Source organism: Sminthopsis crassicaudata, chromosome 3, assembly GCF_048593235.1.
Source record: "Sminthopsis crassicaudata isolate SCR6 chromosome 3, ASM4859323v1, whole genome shotgun sequence".
Lineage (NCBI taxonomy): Eukaryota > Metazoa > Chordata > Mammalia > Dasyuromorphia > Dasyuridae > Sminthopsis > Sminthopsis crassicaudata.
Genome location: NC_133619.1, coordinates 482,747,407 through 482,767,402, shown reverse-complemented (window position 1 = coordinate 482,767,402; position 19,996 = coordinate 482,747,407). Strand labels below are relative to the sequence as shown.

Sequence of the window (19,996 nt, the reverse complement as noted above, 5' to 3'; positions counted from 1 at the left end):
TGCTATGTATAAGGTACTAAAATACAATTAAGCTTTCCCTGACCTCAACAGGTTTACATTTTACTGCAAAGTGGGGTAGCTGTACAAACACAACCGGCAGAAATATGAGATACAGAAAAGAAAAATGCATAGTGGCTACAAGGCAACAAGAGATAGTATGAAAGTGCAGAAGTCAGAGGTCTTGAGTGCAAATGTTCTCTGATTTTTATCATTTATACAAATGTGGGTAAATCATTTAACTTCTTCCTGGGTCTCAGTTTTCTAATTTGTAAAATGAGTAATTGAGACTGGATGGATGCCCAGGTTCTTTCCAGCCTAGATATATAATTTTCATTTCAGATATGGGGGAAGAACATTAACATATTTGGGGAGGATGTAGGGGGGACTGTGGGGAATTCCCCTTTGTAAGAAGAGAAAGCTTCCTGGGCCGGCTTAGCCTCTTTACCCACAAAGAGTTAAAGATCTCAGTGTCAGTCAGGTCTCCTTGAAAATCACCCCCAAGGAAAAAGAAGTCTGCCGTGTCACTTATCACTCCTAACCCCAAACACAAATTAAGCCGTGACATCTCATTAGCAGTATGGAACAGCAGCCTGGGCTGCCTCAGCCCACAAAGGCCCTGGAGTCCTTCTGCCCTCCTGCTGTTCTTGGAGTGGGGACAGCCCAGCTCTTTTGAGCAGGTAGGATGGCACCATTCATCTGATACCAGTCGTCTTAGCATGAGGTGGAGATAGGAAGAATTCCCCCTTTGTTGTGGGTGCTTTGAGGGCCTAAAGTTTGCATTCCTGTGAAGTCCCTCCAAGCAACAGCCTCTATGTGAGTTCAATTAATCCTCCCTCTCCCTGACTCGGGGGACTGAAGTTTAGATTACTACCTGCGGAACATTCCTTTGCAGACAGTGCTTCATTTTTCAGGACAAACAAAGAGGTCTCAGTGAAAGCTCTGTGTGTGTGTGTGTGTGTGTGTGTGTGTGTGTGTGTGTGTGTGTGTGTGCGCGCGCGAACAGGTTTGTGTACAGCATAACAAAGCCTCACAATGGGCACTCTGTACTGGCAGGGGGCAGTTTAATCCATACAGTTTAGACACAAGTTGGCAAAAAACAAAACAAAAAAAAAAAAAAAAAAAAAAAAAAAACCCTCTTCCGGCCATCCCGAAGCGGCGGCTCTCGCCTGGTGATGGCGGGCAGGCAGAGAACAGATTTGCTCACTGATCCTGCATCCCCGGTGAAAGATAGGATTAGGAAGAAGCTCTGGATAAAGTTGTATTCAGAGAGGTGGTAAGTGACAGAGGGCACACCGACATTCTCCTTTACATGACTTCTGACAGGACGGTTATTTCTGGAAAATTGAGGAGTGCTCCCGTCATTTGTTTCTCCAAATTGCCTCTTTTTCTCTCCCTTTCCCATCCTTCCCCCACCCTAACCCCGGCTGAATATGGTTTGCTTTTGTTGCTCTTACCAGAGAAATTCACTTTCATTAGAGAAAGTGAATCGACAAAGATTGACGAGAACATTAACTGAGGGAGCTGAAGAGCGGTCCTGAGAGATTACGAAATCTGGAGTTTCATCCTTTAAAATGTTTTATAAGAAGCATAATATCAGTTTCTTTTTTTCCCCCTTTTTTTTATTAAAGCTTTTTATTTTCAAAACATTTGCATGGATAATTTTTCAACATTAATCCTTGCAAAACCTTGTGTTCCAATTTTCCCCTCTTTCCCCTCACTCTCTCCCTTAAATGGCAAATAATCCAATATATACATAACACTAATTTCAATCGAATCATGGGAGGTTTTGTAATTTTAAGAATATACCTAATAATTACTTATTTTCATGCCACTGACTACTGAGACCTTGAATCTCATCCTTTCTAGGGGCTGCGGTTCTTCATTAGTATGGTCTTACCCTTCAATTTCTAAAACACCTGATTTGATTTCTTTTTTTCTTTGACTTTTTATATCTCTTCCTCTCCTCTGTGACATACTTGTACACAACATATGTATGTGTATGTGTGTATACACATGATATATGCATGCACATACTTGTATACACATAACATGTATTTGTATGTACATACATATGTGTGTATACATGTGTGTGTTTGTGCAAGTACCAGCTTGCATTGAGTTTCCTCACTAGAAAGCCCCATATACTTTTTTTCATGTATTTTTATTTTTATTTTTTATTATAAATTTTTTTGACAGTATATATGCATGAGTAATTTTTTTATAACATTATCCCTTATATTCATTTTTCCAAATTGTCCCCTCCCTCCCTCTACTCCCTCCTCTAGATGACAGGTAATCCCATACATTTTACATGTGTTACAGTATAACCTAGATACAATATATGTGTGTAAATCCAATTTTCTTGTTGCACTTTAAGTATTGGATTCCGAAGGTATAAGTAACCTGGGTAAGATAGACAGTAGTGCTAATATTTTACATTCATTTCCCAGTGTTCCTTCTCTGGGTGTAGCTGTTTCTGTCCATCATTGATCAGCTGGAAGTGAGTTGGATCTTCTTTATGTTGAAGATATCTATCACTTCCATCAGAATACATCCTCATACAGTATTGTTGTTGAAGTGTATAGTGATCTTCTGGTTCTGCTCATTTCACTCAGCATCAGTTCATGCAAGTCTCTCCCAACTAGAAAGCCCCATATACTAAAGAAATCACAGGTCTAGCTCCCTCACCCATTGAACACCAAATCAACAACCAACCAATCAATTGACAAAAATAAATTAAGAACTTACTATGTGCCAGGTTTTATAGGTGAGAAGGAATCAGATACAAAGAATGAGACAAACCCTTCAAGTTCCAATTTAAATTCTTTTATTTCCAATTAAACTTGCATGTTGTTTATAGATTGTCTTCCCCTTAGGTCACTCCTTGAGAGCAGGATCTTCTGCCTTTCTTTGTATCCTCCAAGTTTAGCATAATCCCTGGCACAGGGATTAATGTTTATAGACTATTGAGTTAGGTGGTACAGTGAATAGTGTACTAGGTTTAGAATTAGGGACACCTGAGTTAGAATCTCTTATATAACCTTATGATTTATAATCCTTCTCAGTTTCCCTTTCCTTATCTGTTAAATGGGGGTGGGAAGGTAGATTCAGCGTTCCCTCATATCCCTTCCAGTTCTAAATCTATGATCCTATGATAAGGAGCTTACCTTCTAATTGGGGGAAGGGATTTCACAGACAAATATAAACATATGCAGCAGAAATATAAAAGGAATGAGTACAACTTTGTGTTGTTTTTCCATTGTTTCAGTCATGTATGACTCTTTGTGACACATTTGAGGTTTTCTTGGCAGAGATACTAGAGTGGTTTGCCATTTTCTTCTCTAGCGCATTTTACTGATAAGAAAATTGAGGTAAATAGGATCCAGTGACTTTACAAAGTTAGTAATTGTCTGAGGATGGATTTGAGTACAGGAAGATGAGTCTTTTTGATTCTAGGCTGGCACTTGCTACATTGCACCACCTAGACACACATATACACAGGTGATTATATATGTGTGTACATGTATGTGCCAAAGTCAATTCTTTAAGCATAGATTTAACCATGTGACTTCCTTAATCTATTTCAGTGGCTTCCATTTGCCAGTGGTACTTTGCTGGGTTTAGAATCAGTAAGATCTGAGTTCAAACTAGCCGTAGATACTCCCTAGCTGGATGACCCTGGGCAAATCACTTAATCCTGTTTGCTTCAGTTTCCTCATCTGTAAAATGAACTGGAGAAGGAAATGGTAAACCAGTCCATTATCTTTATCAAGAAATCCCCAAATGAGATCACAAAAAATTAGACACAACTGACAACAAAGCAACAAGAGTACACATTTATAACACCTACAAATTTATGGTAGCATATATGATTTTAGACAAGCCATGCAATCTCTTCTCTGGTCCTCAGTTTCTCATCTGTCAGATGAGGATTAGATGACCTCCAACATCCCTTTCAGCACTAAATCCTGTAATTTTATAAACCATTAAAATGATGAAAATAAGGAATATAAATAAATATGGAAAAAATTCTACCAAATGATACAAAGGAAAGAAAGCAAAATCAGAGGAATAAATTTATGATAATTTTCACTATCTACAGTAAATAACTGTATGTGTATAATATAGAGAGAGGTAATATGTATATATAGACTGTGTGTATGCATATGTGTACACATACCCACACCCACATAACTAGATGGTACATTGGAGAGGACATGGACTTAGAATAAGGAAGACTTGAATTAAAATCTAATTTCAGACACTTCTTACCTTTGTGACCCTGGGCAGAGTCACTTAATTTCAGCTTTGATTTCTTCATCTTAAAAAATGGAACTAATAATAGTACTTACTGGCTGTGGTTGTTGTAAGGATCAAATGTTGTAAGGATGAAAGTATTTGTAAAAATCTTTGGAAACTTAAGAAGGGAAACTGAATTTTGCTAAAGAGAAGTATAGATAATGAAGTAATAGTATCAATCAAAACATATATACACCAAACAGCATAGCGCCCAAATCCTTTATTGTTTCTCTTAATAGCATTTTATTTGGTTTTCCCAATTACATGTAAACATAGTTTTTAACATTTTTTTTTAAGATTTTGAGTTCCAAATTTTTCTCCCTTCCTCTCCTTCCCTCCTCTCTCCCCAAGGCAGCAAGCAATCTAAATCATACATGTACAATCACATTAAACATCTATCTACATTAGTCATGGTGTGAAAAAAGAATCAAAACAAAAGAAAAACCATGAGAAAGAAAAAAAAAGTAAAAACAATATGCTTCGATCTTCATTCATACTCCATAATTCTTTCTCTGGATGTGGACAGCCTTTTCCTCCATGAGTCTTTTGGAATTATCTTAAATCATTGATTGTATTGCTAAAAAGAACTAATTCTATCAAAAATTAATCATTGCATAATACTGCTGGTACTGTGTACACATTCTCCTGGTTCTGTTCACTTTACTAGCATCAGTTCATTTAAGTTTTTCCTGTTTTTTTCTGACATCCACATAGAGTGGCTGAACCCACAAAAACATTGGGTGAAAAAATTTTCCAGCACAAGACAACTAAGAAGGTTGACAGGAAAGATCTGTCTCACAAAGGTGGCAGGAGGGTGAAGTCCAGGACAAGCTAAGTCTGTGCAGGCTAAGGGCCAGGAATTCACTAGACCTTGGGGGTGACTCAATCAACCCAGAAGCAGTGGTTTCTGAAGCACTCACCCCACAGACAGTAAGGAAGTCAGACACCTGGTAAGAAGGAGATTACAGGCCCCTTTGCTAGCACTGCAGCAGGACATCATCATATGGCCCAAATGTGGATCTTTGTCACAGTTCTGGATCACAGTCCCAAGGCAGAAAAAGAGTTCTTGTGGTCACTCACAAACCACAGCACAAGCAATCTGAATAGTAAATAGATCTCTTCTTAGATCATACCACTTTGGAAGAACTGGACATTTATAGATCTTCAGAACTAGCTTTGAAAATAGCTGCACAAAAATCCTGAAGCTTGGAATAGTGCCTTCTCCACCCCAAGAGTAGAGCCCTATTTTAGCATCAAGTTAAAAGTCAAGAAAATAGGCTGGGAAAATGAGCAAACAACAACAACAAGAATCTGACCAGAGAAAATTACCATGGTGACAGAGGTAATCAAAACACAAACTCAGAAGAAAACAAAATCAAAACTGCTATATTCAAAGTCTCAAATTAAAACATGAATTGATCTTAGGCCCAAAAAAAAAAACTCATAGAAGAGTTCAAAATGGGTTTTGAAAACAAAATAAAAGAGGTAGAAGAAAATTGGGGAAAAGAAATAATAGTGATACAAGAAAATCATGAAAAAAAGTAAACAGCTTGGTAAAGGAAGTACAAACAAAAAAATAGTAAAGAAAACAACACCTTAAAAAATAGAATAGGCTAAATGGTAAAAGAGATGTAAAAATTCAATAAAAAGACCCTCCTTAAAAAGCAGAATTAACTACAAGGGGAAAGATGTACAAAATTCTGTGAAGAAAAAAAAAAAAAAAACTCCTTAAAAAGTATAATTGGCCAAATGGAAAAAGAGGTACAAAAGCTAACTGAAAAAAAAAATTTCTTAAAAATTAGAATTGGGCAAGTAGAAGTTAATGATTTTATGAGACATAAAAAACAATAAGACAAAACCAAAAGAATGAAACTATAGATGACAATGTTAATTATCTCTTTGGAAAAACAACCGACCAAAAAAGTAGATCCAGGAGAGATAACTTGAGAATTATTAGCTAAAGCTATGATGAAAAAAAAAAAAAAGTCTAGACATTTATAATCAACAGAAATTACTTGATTTCTCAAGGAGGGACAAAAATTAATTGTTCAAAAAATTTTTATATGTACTTGGGAAATATTTAACAAATTAAATAAAAATGTTAACAATATTTGTGAACTTTAAAGTGCTCTGTATTAACTATTACCACTGCTGCTGCTGCTGTTTACTGCTATTATTCCTCCTCAGGATACTCTCCATTTCATTACTGTCTTTAAAATGTGGTACCCAGAACTGAATGTAACACTTTGAGCAGGACAGAATCCAGTGGGAGGTTTATCCATGTTTTCTCTTCACTCTATCATGTCCCATCAAGAATTGTTTATGCCTCCTATCTCTCAATTACACTATAAACTCTATCTGTTCAGGAATCTTGCCTTATCTGTGTACCTCCTCCCCACCAGCTTATAATATGCCGAATGCTTTCCATTTTTTGAGATAAATCATTACATATCTCTTTATATTCCTCACATTTGTGATTTTTAATGGTGCATAATATACAGGAGGGTAGGAATGAGAGAGAGATTGGAACATAGAGTTCATCTCGTCCCAGTCCTTCATTTTGAGATTGCACAGAAGTCCAATGACTTGCCTAATATCATTCAGGTAGTGACTAATTAGCATAGCGAGGATTTTAATTTAGTACCATGGGATGCCTTTTTAAAAATATCTCAATCCTCTTTAACTCCTTCAAAGTTGATTCTGCATCATCTGGGGAAAGAAAAGTAGAAAGTCTCCTAACAGGATCTTGAATTTGTGCTCAGCCAGCACCATTTCTGTAGCCTAATGAAGGCTAAGTTAACCCCCTCTCCATAGATCACTGACAGCACCTCAAGGAATCTCATTTATTATGTAAAGAGGTCTTTGGTTGTTTAAGGAAAAGTCAGACTGGTTACTCCAGTTCATCTGATGGTGGATTTATGATTACCTAAGAATAACATGCTTGCTTGGCATTTCTGCTCAGTGCCTTAGAAACAGCAGTTATTATTCAAAACAAGCCCACGTGGGGAAGGGGAAGTCTTCACTAACCAGGACTATTCTTTTGAACACGGAGGAGAAACAGAGGGGGGGCCATGGTCAGGCAATTCCCCTTCTTTACCATCCATCCATATCCAAAGAGGCCACCTGCCCAGTCCTTAACGTGATATCCACCCCCTGAGACAACTTGACCCTCTCTCACTTTTCATTCTAGCCATGGTGTCATGGCTAGAATATTGAATGTGGAGTTAGAAAGCTCTGGGTTCAAACACTTCCTTTGAGATGGTTTAGTTATGGAAAAGTCAATTAACTTCTGAGTAGCACATGAACCTCTCTAGGATATATTAGCTGAGCCACAGACTGCTGCATCAGACATTATGGGGGATTTATGAGACAGCATGAAGATGGAGGATTTGAAAAGTTCAGCTTGTTCTATCAGTTCCATGGATTAAAGAAAAGGAAGGGTATTCTTTTACCAAAGTATTAAAAGTTGGCCCTAAAACTTGGTGGGCTAAAGGTGTCTGAGAGGGAGGATTCAGCTTTAACAGTTTTGAAATGGGAAACTAGGGAAATGTACCAAGATGAGTAACAGAGGATTCTAACTAAAGCAATCAAATGATGACTGGGGCCTGGGAAAAATGTGAATGCCATCTCCTAAGCCAAAATGGCCCTAGGGAAACTGAGCCAATTGGATATTCAGAGACAGAGATATCCAGAAAAGAGATGAATCAGAGAATCCATTTGAGGTCTTTGCTTTATATTACAAGGGCCAGAGCCTGAATATTTTAATGAATCCCAGCTTCTACAGCAAATCTTGGTTATAGTATAGTATATAGTTGATATATATTTATAGAATTGAAGGTTTTTGTTGCACTCTGAGACAGGACTGGATATGGTCCCTTATGAATGGGAAAAAAAATATGTCTCTATTATCTTTAAAGACTACAAAAGAAAAGGTTTCACTCAGAAAGTCAGCCCAGTGTTTATTAATTCTTATCCTTATTTCTCTAGTTTGTGTTTGCTTCCTCTATTATTTAAGGCTATTTTAATCTAGTGGGAATGGAAAGTGACTGGGCACTATTCTGATTATTCTAATCCTTTATAATTAAAAGAACATTATTAGAGAATAGACAGTATTTACAACATATTTCAAGGTTTTCAAAGTGTTTTTTATATATCCTGTGATATAGGTGCTATTATTACTCCCATTTAACAGATGAGGAAACAGGCTAGTTAATAAGTTTTTCAGACAAGGTTTGCACTAGGATTTACCTACCTCCAGATTTAGCCACTATGCCTATTTAAGCAATCCCAATAGTCTTAACTTTTTGACAGGGATCTTCTCTCCTAATTCTTATTTCAGTTTCAAATTTGGGCCTAATTCTTACCCCTAAACAGAACTACAACTAGGGCAGTACAATCAAGGCTTTGTCTCAGGTTCAGAAATTAGAGTCAGGAAAATTTATCTTTGTGAGTTCAAATCTAGTGTCAGATACTCTATGTATCACAGTGGGCAAGTCATTTACCTCTGTTTGCCTCAGTTTTCCTTGTCTGTAAAATGAACTGGAGAGGAAATGCAAATCACTCCAGTATCTTTGCCAAGAAAACCTCAAATGGGTTTATGAAAACTCAGACATAACTGAAAAAGACTGAACAACAAGAGCACCATAGCAAGGTTCATTTCTTCTACCTGCCCTGCCTCCAAGGCAACAGACTCATCTAAGCAGATGTTATTCATCTTCAACAGCTCAGAAACCTAAGGACCCAGAGAGTGCTTTCACCCCTTGGCAGCTGCACTCAGGATAAGCCAATTTACCCCATCAAGCTGCCATTTGCCCTAAGAGGAAAAATGTCTAGTCGTGGCTCAGCTTCTTGATGTGGCATATTATTAAGTTGAGAAGAGGTTAGCATCTCCATGTTCTGGGGTCTCCTGAACTCCCCTATTCCTTGTCAAAAGGAGAAGAAGGCAGCTGTTCACTAAAGAAGTCAACTATCTCCTCAAGAAGGAATACAGCATCCAAATACCAGGAGGGGTAATAATTAAAGTGCAATTAAGTAAGGTGAGAACCAACATGGAAAAAATCCAAACTATGATACGGAGGTGAAGAAGAATTCCAAACACAGCAATTAATGGGAAGGAGATAGAAGTTTTGGAAAATACAAACAGTCAAAGGGAAATGAATGAGGGCCAGAAAATTATAGACAAGCTTGCAATGTGATACAGCAGCAGCCACCACACAAAACCCATGTAATTCCAAATTGCATAGCTAAGGCACCAAGTCATAGGCCGCGGAAGTGAGAGCCCTTGTCTTGATGAGCCTAAGGAGACCACAACTGAATCTTATGTGGAGTTTGGGGCTCTCTGACACCAAAAAGATTCTAATAAAGTACAGGGATCAGGAATAAAGAAACCAGAATGACAAAGGAACTGGAGAAATTTTAAAAACAATAAATTTGGTTAAGCAAGTGATAAAAATGATAAGAGGGGAGTTGCTAGCTCAAAGCACGCCAAGAGGGCAAGGGTTAGGTCACTTATGGGACTGTATGAGGAAGTATCAGAATTAGAGGTTGCTGGGAAATAGTTAAAGATATGAAAACAGATCTTAATCAGAAATGGTTTGGGTTTTTCTTGAGAGGAAGAATAGCAGGATGGGGATGAGGACTAGATTTGGGTATCAATTCTACCTCTTCTATTTTTCAATGTGTGACACTGACTAAGTCACCTCAATTTCCTTATTTGTCAAATGAGAGAGTTGAGGTACATGATGAACAGGTTCCTGAATTTTGGAAGATGAAAGTAAAAGACAGGAGAGCAAGAATTCTGTCATATTAAAGTAAATGGTTGAAGATCATCATTAATTCCCAAATCATCCTCCCTCTCCTCCCCCCCCCAAAAAAAATCTCCTCACTCAATGGTAAACTACATTGGACCAAACACTTCATAATGGAGTAAACTAAGAAATTGCTTCCAACCAGCTACATGATTTGGGGCTAGTTATTCAATCTCTGATCATTCACTTAATCCTTTGTCAAATTAGAGAATTATACAAGATGACTTCTGAGTCCTTATAGCTTTATATCTATGATCCTATGATAAGTTATAAAAGAAGCAAATCTCTAAAGTAGCAACAAAGGTACTAGTTGGGGATGTGTGGGAAATAAAGCAGTATGCAGAGTGATCCAGGATAGGTATCCAATATTACCCCTAAGGAGACTTCCTGCCCATCAGGCATCAGAAGCTCACTTGTTTCCTGGACCTTTGTCACAGCCCAACAGGTAGATTAGAATCAGCATCTCCTATTTGGTCAATTAGTTCCTTAGTTCTGAATTCTCAGGTGGTTCCTTAGGTCAGGATGTGGGAATTCATCCACATATCTAGACCCCTGCTTCCAGTCCCCATTTGCTCCACAAACAGGTAAGTAAAGAAGTGAAGAAGTCTGTCATGTGCACCATGTATATCAGCACACCAAACTATTATATTTGATATCTTCACCTTTTATTTCTCTTCCCCATGGGTTACCTTCTCCCCAGAACTCATCAAAACAGGAAAGTCACAGTGGACACAATAGTGACAGGAAAGTCACAGTGGATACAATAGCTGATAAGGGAATCAAAACTAGCACCATCGCTGTGGATCTATAATGTAGTCAGCCCAATTTTCTTCCACATTCTCATTTCACCCTGATTTCTTCTATTAGCATAGGGCATTTCCATCTGCCAGTCCTTTTATAATCAAAACCCAGACACACCAGCCTTTTGCTGGTGGGAAATAATTGTGATGAAAAGTTCTGAATTGGAAAAAGGTTGTGCAATGAGTTTTTATCAAGGGTTGGGGCAAGAGGTCTCTTACCACATGCCTGTAATGACTTTTGCCTAAATGCTGGTAAATGGCCCTAGAGGTTAATAAATAATGAGAGGCCTCTAGTCTAATAAATGTCTCAGTGTTTTCACCCATGATTGATGGGACTTCCCCAGAGCCTCTCCTGAAATGCTTTTCTTTCAGGATTCATAAAAGTTACAAGCTATTTTGTCAAGTGATGTTTGGAAATTCTTGAGACCTCTTAAAAGGCAGAGGTTTGTGGAAAGTGAATATAACATAAAGTGCAGGAGTCTAAATGAAGACTGGCCAGGGCAACAGCTTCTAAGCAAATGGCTTGACAGCTTCAATGATGTGCAGGGTTCTGGGAGGAGAAAAACTGTGGCTAGAATGGGAATAGTTAAGGGGAAAAAAATTGCTCAAAGGTCAGGAAACTCTACACTTTGGTTCCAACAACAGTGTTGGTTCTGCCCACACATTCCCTGCTAACCCTTCCCTGACAGGCTAAAGCTTTGCCAGAGACCACATGAAAGGCAGCGGTTTGTTCTCTGCTCCCCAGGACTGTAAGTTTGCAAAGGCAAATCCTTTGATAGATGATCATTGGTGATGCAACATCAACCCACCCCACTGGTCTGTCTGAGAGACAATGGGGCTCCACTCTGGCTGGGATGGGTGGCCAGGATATGTGCACATTTCCCTGAGAGAAGGTCAGAAGTCAATCAGGGACATTGCTTGACTGAATACCTGTGGAGCAAGAGCACTTCCTGTGGGATGCACCAGGTTTACAAAAGAACAACAATTCATGTTTACATTGGGATTTACAGCCTGCAAAGTGCTTTCCTTTTAACAGTGCTGAGAAAGCTCCATTGCAAAAATCATGGGTACCAGATAACAGAAAACTTTCTGTGATTGGCTCCAAATCACTTTCTTTTTCTTCCATTTTTTCATTCTTTTTAGTTTGTTTGACTGATTCTTCATTTTTCATGGAGTTAGCTTTTTTTATTAGCTTCCATTTGCCCCATTCTAATTTTTAATGTTTGATTTTCTTCAATTAGCTTTTATATTTTTTTCTATTTGATTAATTCTACTTTTAAAGGTATTGTTTTCTTCAGTGGATTTTTTTTTTTTTTTTGCATTTGGCCAATTGTATTTTTTAAAGAATTGCCTTCCTTTTCCAAGCTGTTGACTCTCTTGCATACTTCTCATTTCTTTTTTTCATATTTTCTTCTACCTCTCTTAATTGCCTTTCAAGTCTTTTGTGAGCACTTCCGAGAAGCCTCCCTGGGTTTCAGACCAATTCATATCACTATTTGAAATATCCTCTGTGGACATTTTGTCTCTTCAAGTTAGTGTTTTGGTCTTCCTGTCACCATAGTAGCTGTCTATGGTCAAAATTCTTTTCTGTATCTTGCTCATTTTCTTTCCTTTTCCTGTTATTTCTTCTTTTTTTTTTTTTTTTTTTTTTTTTTTTTTACTCTTATTGTCAAACTCTGCTCCTGGGATAAAGGGGGTTCTGATTCAAGCTTCCTGTGCAGCTTTGAGCTTTGTCTTTGAGCACAGGGTTTGCAGGGGAAGCTTTACCTGCTCTGTACAGGAAACAACCTAATTTTCCAGGTTTGCCTTCTGAGCTGGGACTAGGGACTGCCCCACTGATCTGCTCCTCTACTGAGCCAAGACTGAGGGTCTCAGTTGCTGGTGTACTGTGATTAAGTACTGGCTTTCCCAGATGTCACATGAGCTGGGCTGAACATCTTTTTCACCCCAGTAAGGTTGATCTTTCTTCAAGTTTTGCCTGACCATCTTGAGCTGGAATGGGGTTTCATTCTGTTAGATTCTGTTCAGAGGCTCGGTTTCCTGTGGTTTTTGAGGGAAAACTGAGAGATCTGGAGCAGCTCTGGCTTTACTCCACCATCTTGACTCCAGAGAGTCAGTTATAAGAGCACTCGAGCAACCTGGTTGTAGGGTTGGTCCATGGCAGCAGCCCCAGGCCACTCTCCTAATAACTCATGTTCAGGTTTCAGGATGAGTACAGTACTCTGAAATAGGTCCTGTCTTCAAAGAGCTTGCAATCTACTCAGGGTGGTTGGAGGCAGGGCAGCAGAAAGCAGAGATGAAATGGAAGAGGGGCAAGAGCATTGGATTTGGAGTCAAGAAATCTAAATCTAAATTCCACTCCAACACTTATTACCGCTGTGATCCTGGGCAAGAAAGCAAGCAAGCATTTGTTATATACATAGGCTGGGGAACCAGAACACTCCTTGATGGAAAGATCCTTATATTCTAATGAATGAGAAAACTAATGGTGTGTGTATGTAAATGGGTGTGCGTATGTGTGTGTGTGTGTGTGTGTGTGTGTGTGTGTGTATGTGTGTGTAAATGGGCAGCTAAGTGGCTCAATGGATAGAGCAGTTGGCTTAGAATAAAAAAAACCTTTTTCATGAGTTCAAATCTGGCCTTGGACACTAGCTGTGTGACCCTGGTTGAGTCACATAACCCTGTTTGCCTTAGTTTCCTTATCTAAAAAACGAGTTAGATAAGAAAGTGTTAAACTACTCATTTCTTTGTCAAGAAAACCCCATGGAAAGTATAAAAATGATAAAAGATATGACACGAGAAAATGAGCCCCTCAGGTTGGAAAGTGTCCAACATGCTACTGGGGAAGAGTAGAAGACAACTACAAGAAGCTCCAATACCAACAAAGTGGCTGGGCCAGAGCCCTAAGGAAGCTCAGCTTTGAATTTGCTGATGATGAAAGGAGAGTACAATAATGTAAAGATTGATATTGCATGGGAACCCGGAAGGAAAGCTCTATGAATCTAAATTCAAAAAAACTGAATGTAAACTGGATGTGGTCAAACAAATGGAAAGATTAAACATTGACATCTTGAGTGTCAGTAAACTTAAATAGATGGAATTGGTGAATTTAATTTAGGTGATCACTACATATATTAGTCTGGGCAAGAATCCCTTAGAAGAAATTGAGTAGTCCTTACAATCCATAAAAGAATGAGAAAAATTATATGATGGAATGATATCTTTTCAAATCCAAGGCAAGCTGTTAAACATTACAGTAATATGAAGTAGAAGTGATAAATAAATTTAAGAGATCAGATCTAAGATAGAATGCCTGAAGAACTATGGCCAGCAATATTGAAAAGAAATCAGTGAATTAGCAACAAAAATTATTCTAAAGGAAAAGAAGAGCTAGAAAACAAAATGGCTGTCTGATGAGATTTTACAAATAGTTGAGCAAAGAAGGAAAATGAAAGGTAATGGAGGAAAGGAAAGATATACTTAACTGAATGCAGAATTCTAAAAATTATGAAGGAGAGAAATAAGATTTTCTTAAATGGACAATACAAAGAATTAGAAGAAAACAATAGATTGGGAAAGATGGATCTCTTCAAGAAAATCAGAGTTATTAGGAAATATTTCCTGCAAAAATGAGCATGATAAAAAAATTTAAATGGTAGGAACTTAACAGAAGCAGAAGAAAATAAGAAGAGATAGCAAGAATATACAGAAGAACTGTGCAAGAAAGACATTAACATTAAAAACTATAATGGTTTAGTTATTGATTTAGAACCATCCATTTTGGAAAACTGGGTCTTAGAAAGTATTGCTAACTATAAGGCTAGTGCAGGTGATGGAATTCTAGCTTTAAAGTCCTAAAAGAATTTGCTACTAAAGTGCTGCACTCAATATGCCAGTAAATTTGGAAGATTCAACAGTGACCAATAGACTAGAAAAGATCATTTTTCATCCCAATCCTAAGGAAGGGAAGGGCAATGCCAAAGTATGTTCAAATTACTGAACAATTGCACTCATTTCACATCCCAGCAAAGTTATGCTTAGGGTTCTGCAAGTTAGGCTTCAGTAATATGTGAACCAAGGCAGAGGAATGAGAGACTGCCAACTTTTACTGGATTATGGAAAATGTAAGGGAGTTTCTGAAAAACATCTACTTCAGGAGTACTGGATCTTTTGTCCCTTGAGGAAACTGTATGTGGAACAAGAAACAACAATTAAAACCAAACATGAAACTTGTCTACGATTGGAAAAAGAGTATGACAAAGCTATATATTGTCACCTTATTTATTTAATTTATAAGCAGAGGAATTAATGTTGTTGGGAGAACTATTAACAATCTCAAATATCCATAAAATGTTTGTAGCAGGCCTTTTTGTAGTGATAAGAAACTGAAACTGAGTGAATGCCCATCAGTTGGGGAATGGCTGAATAAGTTATGGTATATGAATGTTATGAAATATTATTGTTCTATTAGACATGATCAGCAGGATGATTACAGAAAGACCTGAAGAGACTTATATGAACTGATAATAAGTGAAGTGAGTAGAACCAGGAGAATATTGTATATGGCAATAGCAAGATTATGTGATGATCAACTGTGATAGACATGACTCTTTATATATATATATATACATATAGTTTTTTATTTACCAGATATATGCATGAGTAATTTTTCAGCATTGACAATTGCAAAGCCTTTTGTTCCAACTTTTCCCCTCCTTCCCCCCACCTTCTCCCCCAGATGGCAGATTGACCAATACATGTTAAATATGTTAGAGTATAAGTTAAATACAATATATGTATACATGACCAAACAATTATTTTGCTGTACAAAAAGAATTGGACTTTGAAATAGTGTACAATTAGTCTGTGAAGGAAATCCAAAATGCAGGCAAACGAAATTAGAGGGATTGGGAATTCTATGTAGTGGTTCATAGTCATCTCCAAGGGTTCTTTCACTAGGTGTAGCTGGATCAGTTCATTACTGCTCCATTGGAATTGATTGGTTCATCTCATTGTTGGAGAGGGGACGTGGCTCTTTTTAACAATGATGATTCAGGTCATTCCAATGACCTTGTGATGAAGAGAGAGAGAGGACTGTGGGAACTGAGTGTGGATTACAAAATAATATTTTCACCTTTTTTGTTGTTGTTTGCTTGCTTGTTTTTTCTTTTCATTTTTTTTCCCTTTTTGATCTTATTTTTCTTGTGCAGCATGATAACTGTGGAAATATATATAGAAAAATTGCACATGTTTCACATATATTGGATTACTTGCTGTGTAGGGGAGGATGTGGGGGGAAGGGACAGAGAAAAATTTGGAACACAAGATTTTGCAAGGATGAATGTTTAAAACTATTTTTACATATATTTTGAAAATAAAAAAAAATATTATTTTTAAAAAGATATGCAGATGATAGTGCTCTGATGACAAAAAGTGAAGACTTAAGAAGTCTCTTGAGGAGGGTGAAAGAGAAGACTGTAAACAATGTCTTGAAGCTTATCATCAAAGAAACTAAGATCATAGCAACTGTTTCTATCACTTTCTGGCAAATAGATGGAAAAGAAATGCAAACAGTGTCAGATTTTATATTTTGGGGCTCAAAGATTACTGCAGACAGCAATTGGAGCCATGAAATTAAGACACTTGCTCCATGGAAGGAAAGCTATGGCAAATCTGGACAGTATATTAAAAAGCAGAGACATCATCTTGTTGTCAAAGGGTTATATAGTCAAAGCTGTGTTTTTTCCAATAGTATAGTATGGCTGCAAGAGTTAGACTGTAAGAAAAGTTTCAGTGCCATAGAATCAATATTTATAAATTGTAGTATGAAAGAAGATTTTGAGAATGGCCAGCATTCCTCCTTGGACAGCAAGGAGATCAAATTGGTTAATATTAAAGAAATTAATTGAGACTATTCATACTAAAGCTGAAACTTAAATATTTTGGCCACTTAATGAGAAGAGAAGAGCCACTGGAAAAGAGCCTGATGTTGAGAAAGACTTCAGATAAAAGAAGGAGACAGCAGAAGATGAGAAGAATAGATAGCAATAGACATAAACTTGGACAGACTTTTGAATGATAGAAAAACTTGGTATGAGATCACAAAGAGTCAAACACAACTGAACAACAACAAAATATAAACATATCATTTATTTATTATTATAAATATATGCACAATATATATATACTTAAGGATATAGCAAGTAAATATATATACAAAATAGCTAAATACAAAATAATTTGGGAAGAAGGCTACTAGCAACTGAGGGGATCAGTAAAAGATTTCCTAGAGAAGGTGGGATTTAAGCTGGAGTTGAATTAATAGGGGAGTCAAAGGGTCAGATCTCCACTTTGGCAGTGGTGGAAGATAATTTGGAATGAAGATAGACTTGAAACAAAAAAGATCAAGTAGGAGATTACAGCAGCCACCCAGGAGAGAGGTAATGAGGGTCTACCCTAAGGTGGTAGCTTAGGTGTATGAAAGGAGAGGAGGACTGGATTAAGAGATGTAGCAATATAAACAGTGAGATTTGGCAATTGATAGAATAGATGGGGTGAAAGAGAGTCAAAAGTGCAGGATGATACTGAAGTTATGCAAGTGAGAGCCTAGATGAATGGCATATATATAGCTTTGGTCAAAAAGTGAAAGTTTGAAGAGGGTATGCTTTAGGGAACATGGTGAATATTGAGATTCTCTGGGATATCCATTTACTATTGAAATGGTAAATCCTCTCACTTTCTTAGGGCTTACTTTCATCCTTTATAAATGAAGATATGATCTAAGTGAACTATGAGGTTCTTTTCTAGCTCAAAATCTATGATCTCATAAAACTGCAGCTAATGGAGTGACTAGCACTTGAAGGGGACAGAGAAGGCTTCAATAAAGAGTTGAGCTTTTAACTCGGTTTAAAAGGGGGTCAGGAGCTTGCTTTGGCAAAAAAGAAAATGGGATAGCAGTCACTTATATTGGCCTTATGGCCCTTTTCCAGACTGAAATTAGAAATGGTATGAAAATGTCAAGTCTACCATGTTAAAAATAGGGGAAAAAACAAAGCTTGCTTTTAGCTTCTTAAATATATTTGATAATCATCAGGATTTAGTACATTATGCTATAACTCTGTGCTTTTTGGTTCAGTTGCATTTTCACAGAAAATAATTTCATTAGCAAAACCAGTTGTGCTCATTTAGAATAAAGATACAACTGGAAAATTCTCCTGGCATTTTAGCTCATGTATCGTAACTCTTGTCTGGGCCTAGATTGGTTCATTCACAGTCCCTCAAGGCTCATTTGGCTAAAGCCCAAGCCTACTACAATCCAAAATACTGTGTTCTTTCACCATTGTTGATCTATAATTCTTTGGTTACTTTTATTTATGTGGTTTTTCCCTTGTCTCTTTCTGTTGCCTTTCCCGTCTGTCTAAAAAGCTTTAGCTTACTCTCATGTGTTTATCAATTTTGGTTAATTCCCTCTACTCTAAAACTATGATGGTAAAGCCAAAACTTGCAATGGTTCTTTTAGTTGGACTAATCCTCTTGGCCATCTATACTGATAAATTAGCTGGATGAGTATCAGATTTTCTAGTTGTTCTGTGCCATATGAAACTTAAATCTTCATGCTAGAAGTATTTTCTGCCTGCAAAACCTCAATTTTCAAGCTTTCTGCTTTCTGTGTTGAGGGATTATATATATACAAATAGATATAGACATTATGTATGTATATATACACATATATGTATATTTTTATTTGTGTGTATATATATATATATGTATATAGTTTCAATTAATAGTAAACTTAGTAATTAGAAAAGTAAAAGGGCATATAAGGCTAAACCCCTGTGTATCCATAACCAAAATGAAGACATACCAGGTGATATTGGGCATGTATTTATTCCTCTGGAGGTAGCCTGGTGGCTGACTGGAAAGGGCATATGTAGGCAGTACAACAAATTGTTTGCTAGGCAGGAATAGTATAAAGGTCACCATCTTGATGCCTAATAAACTTGAGAGGATCATAAAAACTTGGCAATTGGTTAAAGATAACATACAGGCCCCATAGATCTGTATTAAAAACCAAACTAAACCAATCAGTAGCTTGTGGGAATAAAGGCCAGGAGCTGCCTATGAAAGAGATTCTGGGGATAGGGAATATAGGATTTCTCTCTCCTCCCCTCCATTGGCCATAGTAGAACTCTCTGCCCAGGAGACATCCCTCCAGTACTTGAAGAGTTAGACTGCAAGAGGCAAACCCATAATCCAGAATACATGGATAGTCACCTGAGACCAGAAGCAGCTTCAAGGAGTGTGACCTAGGGTAAAAGAGAAGAGAATGACTATGATTAGCTCTACAATCTTTCTTTCTTTCTTTCTTTCTTTCTTTCTTTCTTTCTTTCTTTCTTTCTTTCTTTCTTTCTTTCTTTCTTTCTTTCTTTCTTTCTTTCTTTCTTTCTTTCTTTCTTTCTCTTTCTTTCTTTGTTTCTTTGTTTCTTTCTTTCTTCCTTTCTTCCTTCCTTCCTTCCTTCCTTCCTTTCTTTCTTTCTTTCTTCCTTTCTCTTTTTCTTTTTCTTTTTCTTCCTTCCTTCCTTCCTTCCTTCCTTCCTTCCTTCCTTCCTTCCTTCCTTCCTTCCTTCCTTCCTTCCTTCCTTTCTTCCTTTCTTCCTTCCTTTCTTCCTTCCTTCCTTCCTTCCATCCTTTCCTTTTTCTCTTTTCTCATCTTCTTTCCTAACCCCATTCTTTTCATATATAGTCCATATCCATAAGACATAACCAACTAATTTATATGCCTTGAAAAGGGCAATAGAAATAGCTTCTAATATAAAATAAAAATCCCTCTGTTGCCTTTCTAAAGCCCTTCACAAACTGGCCTCAACCTACATTTCATATCTTAATATATGTTACTTTTGTTCCCAAATTCTACTTCTAATTCTTTTATCTATAGGCCTCCTTGCCATTTCTTATATATCAATCTCCATCTTCTCTCTCTGGCCCATGCCCAGAATGTCTTTTCACCTCATCTCTATCTCTTAAGCAACACCTTCTATGTGAAGTCTTTCCTGATTGCTCCATCTGCTGATCTGTTCACCCCCAAATTTT

At 37.3% G+C, this 19,996-nt stretch overlaps 1 long non-coding RNA gene across 2 annotated transcripts in view; it reads left to right on the top strand.

Annotated features, from left to right (window-relative positions):
* The first annotated feature begins 1,144 nt into the window (after positions 1-1,144).
* Positions 1,145-19,996, top strand: part of LOC141563071 (uncharacterized) — a 49,624-nt gene continuing 30,772 nt past the window's right edge. For both annotated transcript variants that reach the window (XR_012488320.1, XR_012488319.1), the window contains exon 1: positions 1,145-1,273. This is a non-coding gene — a long non-coding RNA (uncharacterized LOC141563071). The remainder of the gene's footprint in view (positions 1,274-19,996) is intronic.